Genomic DNA, 13,545 nt, shown 5'->3' with positions numbered 1-13,545 from the left:
ACCTCAGGCTCGCGGCTGCCCTGCCTCTGACCTGTTCTAACCCCCTCCCAGGGCATCCCGTTGGTGGAAGCTCTGGGTCCCTGCCCGTCCCTCACCCGCACATGCTGGTGACTTATCTTCTCCTAGATGATCCGTCACCTTTAGGGGCCTGGAAGGGAAACCTCATAGTGGGGCCAGGCTTGGGAGCCTGGAGAGCAGGGTTTTTGTCTGGGTTCCACCACCAGCTTGCTGGTGCACGTGGGCTAGTCACTCACCCACTCTGGGCCCCATCTGTAGAAAGGGGAGAGGAAGAAGCTTTGCCCAGCTAGGAGCATCCCATGGGATAAAGGGTTTAGAGGTAGGATGAATCTATACCCTATAAGGACAACCAGGTTTGGGGTTAACTGCCCCAGATACCCCCCACCCCCAATGCATCTCAGATGTCTCTATATCCAGCCCAGTGGGGAACAGTGTCTGTGATGGCCCCCAAGCAGGGAGTGAGACGTGAGTGGCTGCCAGTGTCGCCATGGGGGATGGGGGTAGTGATGCTGGCATCACCCCTCTCTGGGTCATCCCACTGATGACACGGGGGCAAGCTGGGCATCTGTGCCTGGGCAGGAGCCCTCCCTCCTCCCTCCTCCCTCCTCCCTCCTCCCTCCTCCCTCCTCCCAGGATCTGAGAGGTGGAACATGCCAGCTCTCTCTGCTCTGCCCTGCTCAGGCAGATGGGCCAGGGTGGCAGCCTGTGGGCCGAAAGCCAGGGAGGTTGCAGTGCCGAGGGGCAGATTCTCCTGCCACTCTCCAGCCCTCCTCCTCCCCCTGGTAGGTGCTCTGAGGACTTCAGTTTTCCTTTGGTTGTGATGTTGAGTGTAAAGTGCAGGGAGGAACAGGGCAACGATACTAAGAGCTGCAAACGCTTCCGTAGCACTCTGTGGAGGTGCTGCTCCGATCCTTTATCTATAGGAATTCACGTTCACTGTGACAGCATCTCTGAGGTCACTACTCCTGTTGTCCCCATTTCCAGAGGAAGAAACTGAGGCACAGCCTGGTGAATCGACCTGCCCAGGGTGGTTACGCTGGGACTGAGCCGGGCAGCTGGCTGCAGAGCCCGTGCTCTTGGCCACTGTGCTGCACAGCTTCTCTGACCCACCTCCCCCGACCAGGTACCCCCAGCCTAAGCCCAGCCCAGTATCAGGGGTTGCAGCTTGTTCCCAAAGGGGGATGAAGGGAGGGTCAGGATGCCAAGGTGAGCAGACCCAAGTCGCCATGGCACTGGGTGAGCTAACAGACTCGGGGTCACCCTGACCTTGTGGACCAGCTAAAAGCTTGTTAGCCACAGGGAAGACCGTAGGTCCAAGCAACCCAAGCCCCTGCGCTGTGTGGTGACAACTCAGCCTCCAGTGGTCTTGGACACGTTGCCGCTCTGAGCCTCAGCCTCCACGTCTGTCAAATGGGCCTTTCAGAGCCAGTGGCATAGGGAACTGTGAGGAGTCCTTGAGGTTCTGGGAACACAGTGTCTGACCCCTGTGGCTCCTCGGGGGGGGGGTGTGTGAATTTCCTTCCCAGTGAGTCAGGCCACAGGGACGGGGACATTCCTGGCAGCAGGGTTAACGTGGGCAGGGTGCCGGGGTGGGAGCCCAGACGTTACGGGTCAGAGTCAGGCTGGGGCCTCGAGTATGAGGATGAAGAGTTGGAGCTGACCTCGTAGACACTGGGGAGCCATTGAAGTTCTTGGCCAGAGGAGTAACGCGTCCTTGGGGAGGGGAACCTGAGAGCAAAAGAACCTAACACGCTCTTCCAGGTGTGGGGCCCCGATGCAGAGGGCGTCACATGGCGAAGAGAGTTGGCCCTGGTGGGTGTCAACGCCAGCTCTCCTCCTGGGCGCGTGGTCCGCAGGGCGCTGGGCAGCACAGGCTGGGGGTGTGGGCCCCGCAGAGAGGAGCAGAGGCAGCGCTTATGCCTCTTCCTCTGCGTGTCCCGGAGTCCCCCCAGCTCGGGTTGTCTGGGTTTCCCACCCAGCTCTGGGTGGGGCCCCGCCACTCCTTCCTCCCTCTGTGGCTTTCTGGTCCTAAATGGGAGGGGACTCTGGAGGTTGCAGCGGGCTGTGGAGCGTGAGCCAGGGTGGGGACACTGGCGGTGGGTGGAGTCACGGGATGGGTGGCCGTGAGTCAGGCATTGCTGGGCCTGTGTGTCATCTGGCTGCCTGCTGTTTTGCCTTCGCTGCGTCTGTCTGCCTCATCTCTCCCACCGGCGTCTGCGCCTGTGGGCTGCTCTGCTGGGACCACAGTGCTATTTCCAAGAGCTCCAAGCCCACGATGGAGAAGTCAGAGGAGCTGGACTCCAGGTCCCAGGCTCCCCCCAACATGCAGGGTGACCTTGGACATGTCCCCTCCCTGCCTGAGCCACCATTTCTCCGATTGAAGAGTGAGGGTGGGGCTGCCCAGGGTTTCTCAGCTCCTGCTGTACATGAGATCCAGGGCAGCTTTGAAAGATAGCGCACCCCAGACCACTTAAATCCCTGGGGCAGGGCCTGGAGCCTGGGCGGGAACCTCTGGCCTGGACGGGCTGCTCTCCCCACCCTCCCCAGGGCCCCCGCCCCAGGCAGCACCGTGGACCAGTGTGTGGATTCTGGAGCCCAGGGCCTGCACTGGATCTAGCTCTGCCACTTTCTAACACCATGGGCAAGTGACTTCATGTCTCTGAGCCTCAGTTTCCTCATCTGTGAAATGGGGACGACCTAACCGCTTTATAGAATCGCCATGGGGACTGATGGGTTAACCAGCGTAGCCAGTGCCTCTTAGAGCCGGGCCTAGGATGGATGTGGTGAGCACTGTGCACGTGTCAGCTGCTGTGTTCTCTGATCTAAATCTGTTTTCACACCACTCCTCCCATGACTGCTCATTCATTCATCCATTCATCACTGCTCAGACATTCTGGGGGCAGGCCCTGTGCTGGGTGCTGTGGACGACAGGAAGGAGACACCATTGTGGGGCTGGCCTTGGCCTGTCCAGGGGTCCAGTCCCAGAGGGCAGCTTCTGTCAGTCCCAAGGATTGATGGGCAGGTGGGGGTGGCTCCCCCAGGAATCCCACCAAGTTGCTGGGCTGAGGGAGCCCCTTTCTTGAAGAACACACAGAGACCTCAGCCTCACGGGAGGAGGAGGGACATCGTAGGCTGGTCCTGACGGCCTCAGCTGGGAAGCACCTGGGAGTCCTCAGTGCCTCCTGGCAGGGGCCCTGGGACGCTCTCTGGGTGTGTGTTGGCTCAGACAGGGCTGGGCCCTGAGGCTGCCCAGGAAGGCAGGAGCAGCCCTGGTAGGCAGTGAACAGAACAGGGAACCTCCTCGGAGCCCATCGCCAGACCTGGCCCCATCCTCCATCTCCTAGAGTCCTCCCAGCAGCCCAGGACGTTAGGTAGGCACTAATACCACTTTACAGATGGCAGATGGAGGCTTCAAGGGATCGGGAGGCACTTGCCCAGGTCAGGGAGGGTATGTGCCAAAAACAGGCTTGGAGCCCCCCTCGGTGTTAGCAAGATCCGGTGGGACCAGTCAAGCTTCCCTGGGCGGCTGCACAGTGGAGCGTCTCAGGACAGGCTGCAGATGCAGTTTGATGATTAACACACCCTGCAATCCTTTTCTTCCCCAGCCTTCCCAGCAGCGACCCTGCAGACCATGACTGGGCTGCCCTTGCAGGGAGGGCTGGCGTCCCTACAAATAACATGAGCTCCCGTGGCCTGGCTCCTCCGAGGCCAGGGGTTGGGCGCCCTTACCCCAGTGCAGCCTTCTCCCTCCCCATTGCACCGTGAGTAAACTGAGGCAGGGAGAGAGGCAGGGACTTGGCTGAGGCCACGTGGCTTGCAAGCAACAGAACTAGGACTTCATCCAGGCCTGGGTGACGTTAGTGCCCGTGCTCTGACCCGCTACCTCCTGCAAGCGAGAACAGCGCTCTCCTTTGTCTGGCATCTGTAAATCTGGGCCTTGGCCATCACTTCAGACTGGCCTGGCCCACGTGTGACCAGAATCCCAGAGGGACGCCTGTTTGGGGAGTGTGACCGCCGGGGGCTGGCCCCTGGCCCAGGACAGGGATGGTCAGGAACACTTGGTACTAGCATTTTGCATGTGCTGTCGGGAGTGCCCGTGCCCTTCAGCCCCTCGACCTTCCCGCCTGCCCTGGGCCTGGAGTCCAGGCTGCCCTGTGGAGCGGACAGCTGACGGGGCTGCCCAGGCCTGCACCAACCATGGGTGTCATGTCAGCTCAGCCAATCTTCCAGCCAGTGTTAGCCCGGACCAGGAAACTGAGCCCTGGAGGGACAGGGGGCTTGTGCGTGAGTCCTCAGCTCCTCAGTCTAACCTCCAACCAGAGCTGGCCTGGCTTCTCGTCCTGTCCCTCTCTGAACTTACGTCCCCTCCTCTGCAAGGTGGCAGGCTTAGACTGAGGACCTCCACGGACTCTTCCAAGCGCCTCTGCAGGGCATTTGGGGTCGAGGGTATCACAGGCATGAGGTTGAGGTGGGCAGCACAGGGCCCTGCCACCCTAAGCAGAGTGGGCGGGGCAGGAGACAAAGCCTGTAAGAGGGGCCACTGGCAGAAAATCCAGTTTAAATCATCGGCATTGGGAGTGGCAAGCACCCAGGTGGGTGATTTGGCCAGCCCCAGCCAGGTGCCCCTCTGGGCAAGACCCTGGCCCCTGGGGAGGGTGAGGCTTATGCCCACCCATGGGGCCTGGTGACATGGTGGCACAGAGCTTGTACCTGGAGGATGCTCAACACCTTGGGCCGTTCTGTGGGGAGGAATTGGGGGGGCCCCTTCCTGGGAGCAGGTGACCCTCAGGAAGCCTGTCTCTGGGGAACAGACCCACCGGGCTGACTCTTGAATCAGCTTCGGAAGGGGCCTGAAGCCAGGATTCATCTTCTCGGGATCTTTCTCCATCTTTTTGGTAAGAGATCCAGTGCCTCCCTGCCCAGCAAGACCCCAAGTCTTCACTTGGCAGCAAAGCTGAGCCAGTGAGAACAATGACACTCCCTATTTACCAAGCACTTCCTGTGCAAGTGCAGTGCGGGCATAATCTTGTTAAGTCCTTACAGCTCTGTGAGAGGAGGGACTCATTATCCCCATTTTACAGATGAGGAATCTGAGGCCCAGAGAGGCTAAGTTTCTTGCCCAGCATCACAGCTCAGTGGACAGCAGAGCCACTCCACACACACCTTCTGTGTGTCAGAATCTAGAGCCACATTATGTGCCCTTAGTCCACGCTGTACCTCCCCCCTTGATTAGAGGAGGAATTGTTCATTTGACGGCTTGGGAAGAAGGGAGCCCCCTCCCTCTTCCTCCAGCAGGAGTGAGCCACGAGTCACAGCCAACTTCTATCTGGTCTCAGTTTGCCCCACTGCGCGAGCCCGACATCAAGAGGCTGGGTGTCTCGGCACACACGTGCGCCGTGAGCCAGGGCACCTCTGAGCGGCAGGTTGGGTGAACGTCGTTCCTTGGGTCCTGGATGGTGCTCGTGGAGAGGGTGAGGGCTTTCCCCTCTGATAGGCCTCTCCAGCCTGGCCTTGATAACACAGCAAGTTGGAATTGGGCTCTGGGTGAAGCTTTGGCGGGGCCCCCGGGGATGTGTCTGCATGTGCCCTTGAACGCAGCTGTCCCCTGCTCCTGATTTCATCTATCATTTTCTCTTCAGTCTGAGGCTTTTCTCCTGACAAGCCTCTGGGCCTTTGCCCAGGAGGGGTGCCCTCCTGCCTGAGAGGCTCTTCTCAAGAGCATGATGTCCTCGACACCCCGTTTTGCTGCCCTCCAGCACTCTGTCCTAGAATTACTCTGTGTCTTGCCCGCCTCGCATTAGACAGTGTGCAGACACCCTTGGGAAGCATCCAGGCCGGCGACGTTGGCCTTCGACCGTGCCCTCCTCTCCCCACCCATCCTCTCCTACTCTTTTCCCTCTCCTTCTCTTCCTTCTCTGGCACAAAGTAGGCAGTGTCATTAGCTGTCGGGAGAAGGAAATGAATGGATGGATGGATGGCATAAACAAACATGAAGGGGAAGCAACCTGAGTGTCCATCGACAGATGAATGGATAAAGAAGATGTGGCACATGTATACAATGGAATATTACTCACCCATAAAAAGGAACGAAATTGAGTTATTTGTAGTGAGGTGGATGGACCCAGAGTCTGTCATACAGAGTGAAGCAAGTCAGAAAGAGAAAAGCAAATACCGTATGCTAACACATATATGGAATCTAAAAGAAAAAAAAAAATGGTCCTGAAGAACCTAGGGGCAGGACAGGAATAAAGGCACAGATGTAGAGAATGGAGTTGAGGACATGGGGAGGGGGAAGGGTAAGCTGGGACAAAGTGAGAGAGTGGCATGGACATATATACACTACCAAACGTAAAATAGATAGTAGTGGGAAGCAGCCGCATAGCACAGGGAGATCAGCTCGTGCTTTGTGACCACCTAGAGGGGTGGGATAGGGAGGGTGGGAGGGAGACGCAAGAGGGAGGGGATATGGGGATATGTGTATATGTATAGCTGATTCACTTTGTTATACAGCAGAAACTAACACACCATTGTAAAGCAGTTATACTCCAATAACAATAAAGATGTTAAAGAAAAAAAAAAACCATGAAGGAACAACCCCTAGAGGTCCGTTTATAGCCCCCATTTTCCAAACGAGGAAACCAAGTCTCAGAGATGTTAGGTGGAGAGAGGTTTTGGAAGCCCCTACCTTTCCCAGCACCCTCTGCTTCCGTCCCCGCGGTACCAGGTGCGGCCCCAGGTTTGTGCTGGGCGTCTCCTGACCACCAGAGCTTTTCCCACCTGGAGGCATCCCTGAGGGCCCAGCAGCAGACTTGTCAGGCACACACTTCATTCAGCAGAACCTGCCAGCCTGCCCTGCCCCAGTCACTTGCGAAGTTTCCACGCAGGAGAGGGGGAGGCGGGAAGCCGAGGGGCACGCAAAGAGGGGCATGCAGCAAGGACCTGCAGGGCAGGGCCAGACGAGACTCACTGGGCTTCCCGGGCCTGGGTGCGGGCAGGCGGTCAGAACAGCTCAGAATATTCTCAGCAGAAGTGAAGACATACAGGATTATTGAAGCAAGGGTAGTTTGTGATTCTCAGGCAGCCCTGGCCAGGAGTTTCCCCAGACCCCAAGCCACCAGCTTCATAGGTCTCTTTACTTATCTTTTCCTTGAGGCCAACTGCAGCTGCTGTCCTTTGGGGAAAAGACTCAGGATTTCAGGCCTCCCCTGAGCACTCAGGGCTGCCCAAGCCTCTGCTCAACCCCGCTGTCCCTGGAGTGAGTACGAGGGTCTCACAGCTGGATAACCAGGCACCCAGTTTTAATTATATGCAAGGAGAAAGAAAGAAACACCGTCCAAATGTCTGGAAGTTCTGGGCAGGGAAAGCTCACTTGGGGGAACTGTCAGGGAAGGCAGCATGGTGTAGGCGGTCCTTTGGGCATCGAAGGATGGACAGGGTTCCGTTGGGCAGAGCTGGGACCACAGAGCTGTTGAGGGCGTGGTTTGGGGTAATAAGACAGTGCACGTTCTACCACTTCTAGCTGCGTGACCACTGGTATCTGCTGCAAAGTTTCTTCATCTATAAAATAGGTCTTGCAGTTCCCTGGTGACAGAATTGTGCTGAAGATGGAGTGAGGCAGTGAGAGCTTCTGGGGCTGTTGAGGAAGGGCCCTGGCAGGTGGGGCAGTCTGCCGGTTTGTCACATCTTGAGCACAATGGGTGTGTTTGTGTGTGTGTCATTGGCAGCAGGTATGAGTATCTGAGGCCTGGTGACGGCCCTGAGCTGCAGGCCAAGAGGTGGCATTGGTGCAGCCCCTGCCCACCACACCACACGGGGTGGTCCAGCTCCCTGCCCCAGTGGCCTGTGGGTAGGTCGGTGTTCTGGCCAGTGTCCTGCTCTACAGGGTCAGCCTGGGGCCTCCCCTAGTGGGTGAGTAGCTAGAGAGACAATTCAGAGCTGCCTTTTTCCTCCTGGCCATCAGGCCTTGGTTTCCACATAGGCCCAATTAAACTGGGTGACTGGTTATCTCTGTCTCTTCCCCATGTCTGGATTCCCCCAGCTTGGTGAGGTCAGAGAACATGTATTCCAGGAATGTGGGAGGCGGGACAGCCTGCCTGGTTTGGATAACCACTGGGGTAAATATTTGCCTTGCTCCTGGAGCCAGCACTGGCTGCCCGGGTAGGACGACGGGCCTGTTCCCAGGGTCATGTAAGGGGATGCTTCCCTGAGTGGGTCTTGGAGGTGAAGGAGCCCGTGCCTCCCGGGTGAGCCTGGGAGCTGGGTCTGAGGCCACCCTGCCTGTGCAGGGCCCCTGAACCAGCAGCTGTTCGGCCCATCTGTGAAGTGGGGGTAGGCAGAGCTGCCTGGTCCAGCTCAGGTGAGGCGGGCCAGCCCCCCGTGAGAGCCAGTTCAGGTCAGTGAGTTCAGCCAGTGGAGCAGCAGGTTGGGTCCGGTTTGGGTGGGTGCCCACATGACCGTGTTCTGGTCCCCACTTGACCACTTATGACCTTGACAGTTAACCTCTCCCAGACTTTAACAGTCACCATTCGCTGACCTGTTCTTGCATGGCACCTGCATCTACGTACCCGTGTCTCGTTAACCCCTCACAGCCACCAGGGCATGAGGGGCACGTGTGTGTGATTAGCAGCAGATGACAAGAGCCCTGAACTTCAGCTCAGCAGTGCCACTCGTGTGGTCCCCTGCCCTGCGACCACAGCGGGGCAGTCCAGTCCCCTCTCCCAGAGGCCTGGGGATAGGTCAGTGCTCTGGCTAACATCAGGCTCTACAAGGTCAGCCTGAAGCCTCTCCTGGTGGGTGAGTATCTGGAGGGGCAGCTAGTCCCTGTTTAGAGAGGAGATGATCAGAGATGCCAAGTGACTCGCTCAAGGTCACCCAGCATTAAAGGGCAGAGCAGGGATTCCAACCCAGCTCTACCCACCCTTGCCCTCGACCTCACCACTGAGGCTAGGGCCGGGCTCCAGGCCAGAATGTGGGCTCCCTTGGCGGCTTAGAGAACAACTGGTCACTTAGCCACGGGCACCGAGCCCTCATGATGCCCCACATCCTGGACACCCGGTGGCATGGGCACCTCTGTCCTCCAGGAATCCCTAGTCAGCCCTGCATCTCTCTGGGCCAGCCCCAGCCCCAATCAGCTTGGCCTGGTGCCGCCACCCAAGCCCACACACAGGTGGGTCCTTCCTCCCAGGGGATCCATTAGAGGAGGAGGGGATGGGAAGGTGACTGTGGCTGGGAGAATCCATCTGAGTCCTGGGACAGTCCCCACCCCTGAGTGACCTCTGCCAGACCCAGCCTTGCCACTTTCCAGCCGCAACACCCCTGGCAACTCTACCCTCCCTCGGAGCTCAGTGTCCTGCTCTGCAGAATGGGTACTCGTTCCCGCCTTGCCCTGCCCCCGAGAGCGCCAGACACGCGATGAGAGTGAAAGCACGTTTCAACGTGTGATTTGCACACCACGTCTTCTGCCCCTTCCTGCCCTCGCAGCCAGAAGCGGCCCTGTGGTCAGAGCGTCCCCCTCACCCAACCCGGAGTAAGAGTGCTGAGCTGAGGATGCCAGGAGAGCCCTTTGGGCAGTGGGGCACCTATCCCTCTGGGAGCCTGGGTGGGCCCTACCACCCCCTGGGCCCTGAGTCTCAGGCTGTGCACCGCCCCATGGCACCGAGGGCCCTTTAAGCAGAGAACACTTACCTGCGTGGATCCGTGTCCTTTATGGTTGTGGTCTGCTCAGGCTGGGAGCAGGCACGGGACACCTGTCCCTGGTCTCACCAGGTGGCCAGACCCTTCCAGGCTGTGAGGCTCCCCTAAGGGCACCCAGGGGGCTGGGGCTGGGATGGATGATTTCACCTCTGTGTTCACAGCCCCACCTGGGCCTGAGCTCCCCCACCTCCACCCTAACATGTTTGAGCAGCCAGTGTGAGTGAGGCCCAGCACGGGGTCAAGGGAGCCCGGGTGTCCAGTGCCAGCTGGGCAGGGTGTGGGCTCCCTGGCTGGTCATCTGGTAGTGGGCAGAGTCTGGGTGTCAGCAGACCACCCGCTCATGTCCGGGCTCTGTTCTTATTACTTATTCGCTCCTTACTACCTGCATGACCTTAGGAAGCTATAGACGCTCTCTAGCCCTCGTGTGTAAATTGGGCGTGCTCTTTAGTTTCTACCTCATAGCATTTCACCGAGGGCTAAAGGAATATCCGAGACATGACCCCTAATGTGGACCCAATCAAGGTGAGCTCCTGGTCCTTTCTCCTTCCCAGATTGGGGTCCAATACAGGTTTATGGGGAAAAAAGTCAGTCCCCAACCAGGGGAGTTCATATCCTGCTGCCCCCTCTGTGTGGTGCCCTTGCTGTGTGACCTTGGACAAGTCTCTTCCCCTCTCTGGTCTGTTTGCCCCTTTGCCCAAGCCCAACAGCAAAGAACTGGGGATGGCTGGGGGCAGAGAGGCACGAGTGTGTGCGCCATAGTCCAGGCGCCTCTGCGAGGCAGGATGGGCAGGCGTCGTTCCTTGGGGCCTGGATGTCGCTCACCGAATGAGCGAGGATTTTCCGGCTTCTGTCTCAGCTGCCAAAATAATTATTTTCTCTTTGCCAGTGGGTCTGCGGCCAGCTTGCCTTTGGGAAAGGCCTGAGCTGTGGGCAGTGGGGAAGCAGGAGGCTGATTCCAGTTCTCCCCCAGCCACTGACTTGCTGCGTGACCCCGGGACGGGGGCAGGTGCTGCTGTCTCCAGGCCTCACTTTCCTCCTCTGTGAAATGGGAGAGTTGGAGTCAAGGGCCGTTTGTGTCCCCATGGCTATAGCAGAGTTTGGGGACTGCCAGAGTCAAAGAGTCAGTACACAGAGATATTCTCTTTCCCGTGTGGGGTGGAGGTACCAGGCTAGGCTGTGGGAGCCTGGGGCTCAGGACCCCAGCGCTCCATGGAGGCCAGCGCCAGCTCCCGCAAAGTAATTTAGCCTCCGCTGACATGGCCGGAAAGCTACCTGCCTGTCCGGCACTCATATGCCTTACCTTATACTGTCTGTACCACTCTTAGAGGGAGGACCCCTCCTTCTCTCTATATTGCCTCCCACTGATAAGGAAACAGAGGCACAGAGAAGTTTAAGAAATTGTCCAAAGCCACATGGTAAGGGGATGAAACCAGGACTTGAAGCAGATGATTTTTATTATTGAGCCCACCTCTCAAATGCCAGGCTTTGGTGCCCCTTATTGAAGCCATAGGCACCCACTTCACTCCCTGGGAGACCCTGCCTGCTGCACAGCGGGTTTGAGGCCTCCGCCAGACCCTCACGTGTGTGGGAGCCCACAGTTAATGTGGCCTGTGCACGCCCACTCCTGCTGTAGCCACGGGCCTCATCCTAAGAGGCGCTCAGCCCTGTAGGCAGGTTTCCCGTATCTTTTTTTTTTTTTTAATATTTATTTATTTATTTGGCTGTGCTGGGTCTTAGTTGCGGCATGTGGGATCTAGTTCCCTGACCAGGGATGGAACCCAGAGCATGCAGCCTTAGCCACTGGACCACCAGGGAAGTCTCGTGGTTTCCCGTGTCTTAGAGGAGGGCATGCAGGTGCAGGGAGTGTGGCGATCACCCGGAACCATCCAGCGAGGTGCCTTCATAGCTGGGACTCAAACTCTGCAGCCAGGACTCCAGAGAAGCCTCCCTGCCAGGCCCCTGGGTCTGGTCCTCCTGGATTCCCGTGGGGCCCGGTGGGTAGGGAGGAGAGGGGAGTACTGGTGGCTCATTGTGGAGATGGTGCAGCTGGACCCACTGCCATGGGGGGCAGGGGGACTGGGGTCCCCACATACCCAGTGCACCAGCGGATCCTGCCACTGCTGCCTTCTGCTCCCTCTCCTCTGAGCACCACTGTCGCTGGCCCAGACCCCTGGGGCAGCCCCCCCACTGGTTTCCCTGGCTCGTCCTGTCCCTTCTAAGCCCTTCTCCCTAGCAGCCATGGGCATCTGTTCAGACTGGACCTAAGCTCATGTCCCTCAGCTGCTCAGACTCTCTCATGGCTCCCATCCACCCTCGCAGTGATCAGGCCAGCCTCCTGGCTGTCACTCACCCCACCCCTCCTTCCCCTACCGCACCCACCACACCACCCATTCTCAAGTCTTCTGCTGAGCCAGTCTTTTTACCCTATCTTGGAGTCTTCACATATACTCTTCCCTGTGCCTGAAACACTGTTCCATGCATCTTGGCCTGCCTCTCTCTGGCTTATCCTTCAACTTTACTTCCCCAAAGAGACACCCCTGAAACTTGAGTTTATGCTGTGTACGGTCGCCCTTGTACTCGTTCTTTCTGGCAGACATCACTTGTAATTTTGTATTGTTTGGTTCTTTGCCTATTATCAGAGTTCCTACAGGTCAGGGACCACTATCCTGTTCACAGCTCAGGGTGTTTGCTCAATGTCTCCTGAGTGAATGAACAAATGTCGAGTGCTTCTGTCCCCATATGTCCTTAGATCCTCCCAGAAACCCTAGGAGAGATCATTGCGATCCCATTTCACAGGTGACAGAACTGAAACCTGGAGAGGCCAGGAGCTTACCCACGATCACATAGCCAGTAGCTGGCAGATGTGGGGTGTCAGGGGCCTGTTTGTGTTAGGGCTCCCCAGCATGGTGCCCCTTTTCCTCTCCATCCTTCAGATTCCCCATCTGTCAAGTGGGGACGAATGGTTTGGCCGGCAGTAAACGTTCCAGCAGGTGGGCAGTGTGGCTGGGGTGGGGTGGTGAGACGTGGCAGCAGGTCATTTCTGGGGACGCTGCTGTGAGTGGTCCCTGACCACCCTTCTCATTGCAGCAGGATGGAGCTGGAGTGAGGCAGAGGGGCCGCCAGCTGCTGACCGGCACGTGGGACGCTGGTGATTCGTGGGTCACTGAGGTAGGTGTGTGGCTGGGCTGGGGGGGTGCCGCTTGGCCTGGATGCTTGGGGCAGGGGCAGTACGTCCTGAGTGGGGGACAGGTGCCGGTCCCGGCACACTGCGCCTTTGACTGTAGCACAGCCCTCATGGGCGGGATTGGGTGCAACACCCACCCCGTCCCCACTGAGACCTCGTCGGCCCCCAGAGGGGCCTCGAGGGGCCTCTTAGGCCTGGCCTGTCTCTACAGTGGTTGCCAGGGCAGGGGTGGGGAGATGCACACAGAAAGAGGGGCAGGCTTGGCATCCCCAGCATTGGCACAGCAGCCCTGTCTGTACCACTCAAGCCCGTGGCACATGGGCTTCATTCACTGTAAGCAACATGGCAGCTACACGGGAAGAGGCCTGGGTGGGCAGAGCGGCCTGTTCGCTGGGCTGGGTGCTGTGGCTGGCCCATCCCCTTCGCTCCCACAGTCGCACTGAGGTGCACACCTGAGCGCTCACAAGTCTCTGGGCTCTGGGGTCAGAGTGCCTGCGTGCAGATCCTGGCCCGGCCACTCGTCCACCATGACCTTGTGCGGTTTCTTTGTGCCTTGGTTTACCTGTCTGTAAAAGAGGGCTTGGGATCCCAGCACCGGCGCCCACAGGTGCGCTGGCACAAGGCACACAGTAAACGCTCCGGACCTGTCA

At 58.4% G+C, this 13,545-nt stretch overlaps 1 protein-coding gene across 8 annotated transcripts in view; it reads left to right on the top strand.

The window, feature by feature from the left end:
- ZMIZ1 (zinc finger MIZ-type containing 1) overlaps positions 1-13,545 on the top strand; it is a 231,882-nt gene that overhangs the window by 74,896 nt on the left and 143,441 nt on the right. For 6 of the 8 annotated variants that reach the window (XM_073793401.1, XM_033842284.2, XM_033842283.2 and 3 more), the window contains one exon: positions 12,799-12,879. The exons of 1 other annotated variant lie outside the window; for it this stretch is intronic. The gene's annotated coding sequence lies outside the window, so the exon portion shown is untranslated. The remainder of the gene's footprint in view (positions 1-12,798; positions 12,880-13,545) is intronic. One more of the 8 variants, XM_033842280.2, reaches the window with a different exon arrangement.

This window comes from Tursiops truncatus, chromosome 16 (assembly GCF_011762595.2).
Source record: "Tursiops truncatus isolate mTurTru1 chromosome 16, mTurTru1.mat.Y, whole genome shotgun sequence".
Taxonomy (NCBI): Eukaryota; Metazoa; Chordata; class Mammalia; order Artiodactyla; family Delphinidae; genus Tursiops; species Tursiops truncatus.
This window is presented reverse-complemented; position numbering and strand designations above follow the sequence as displayed.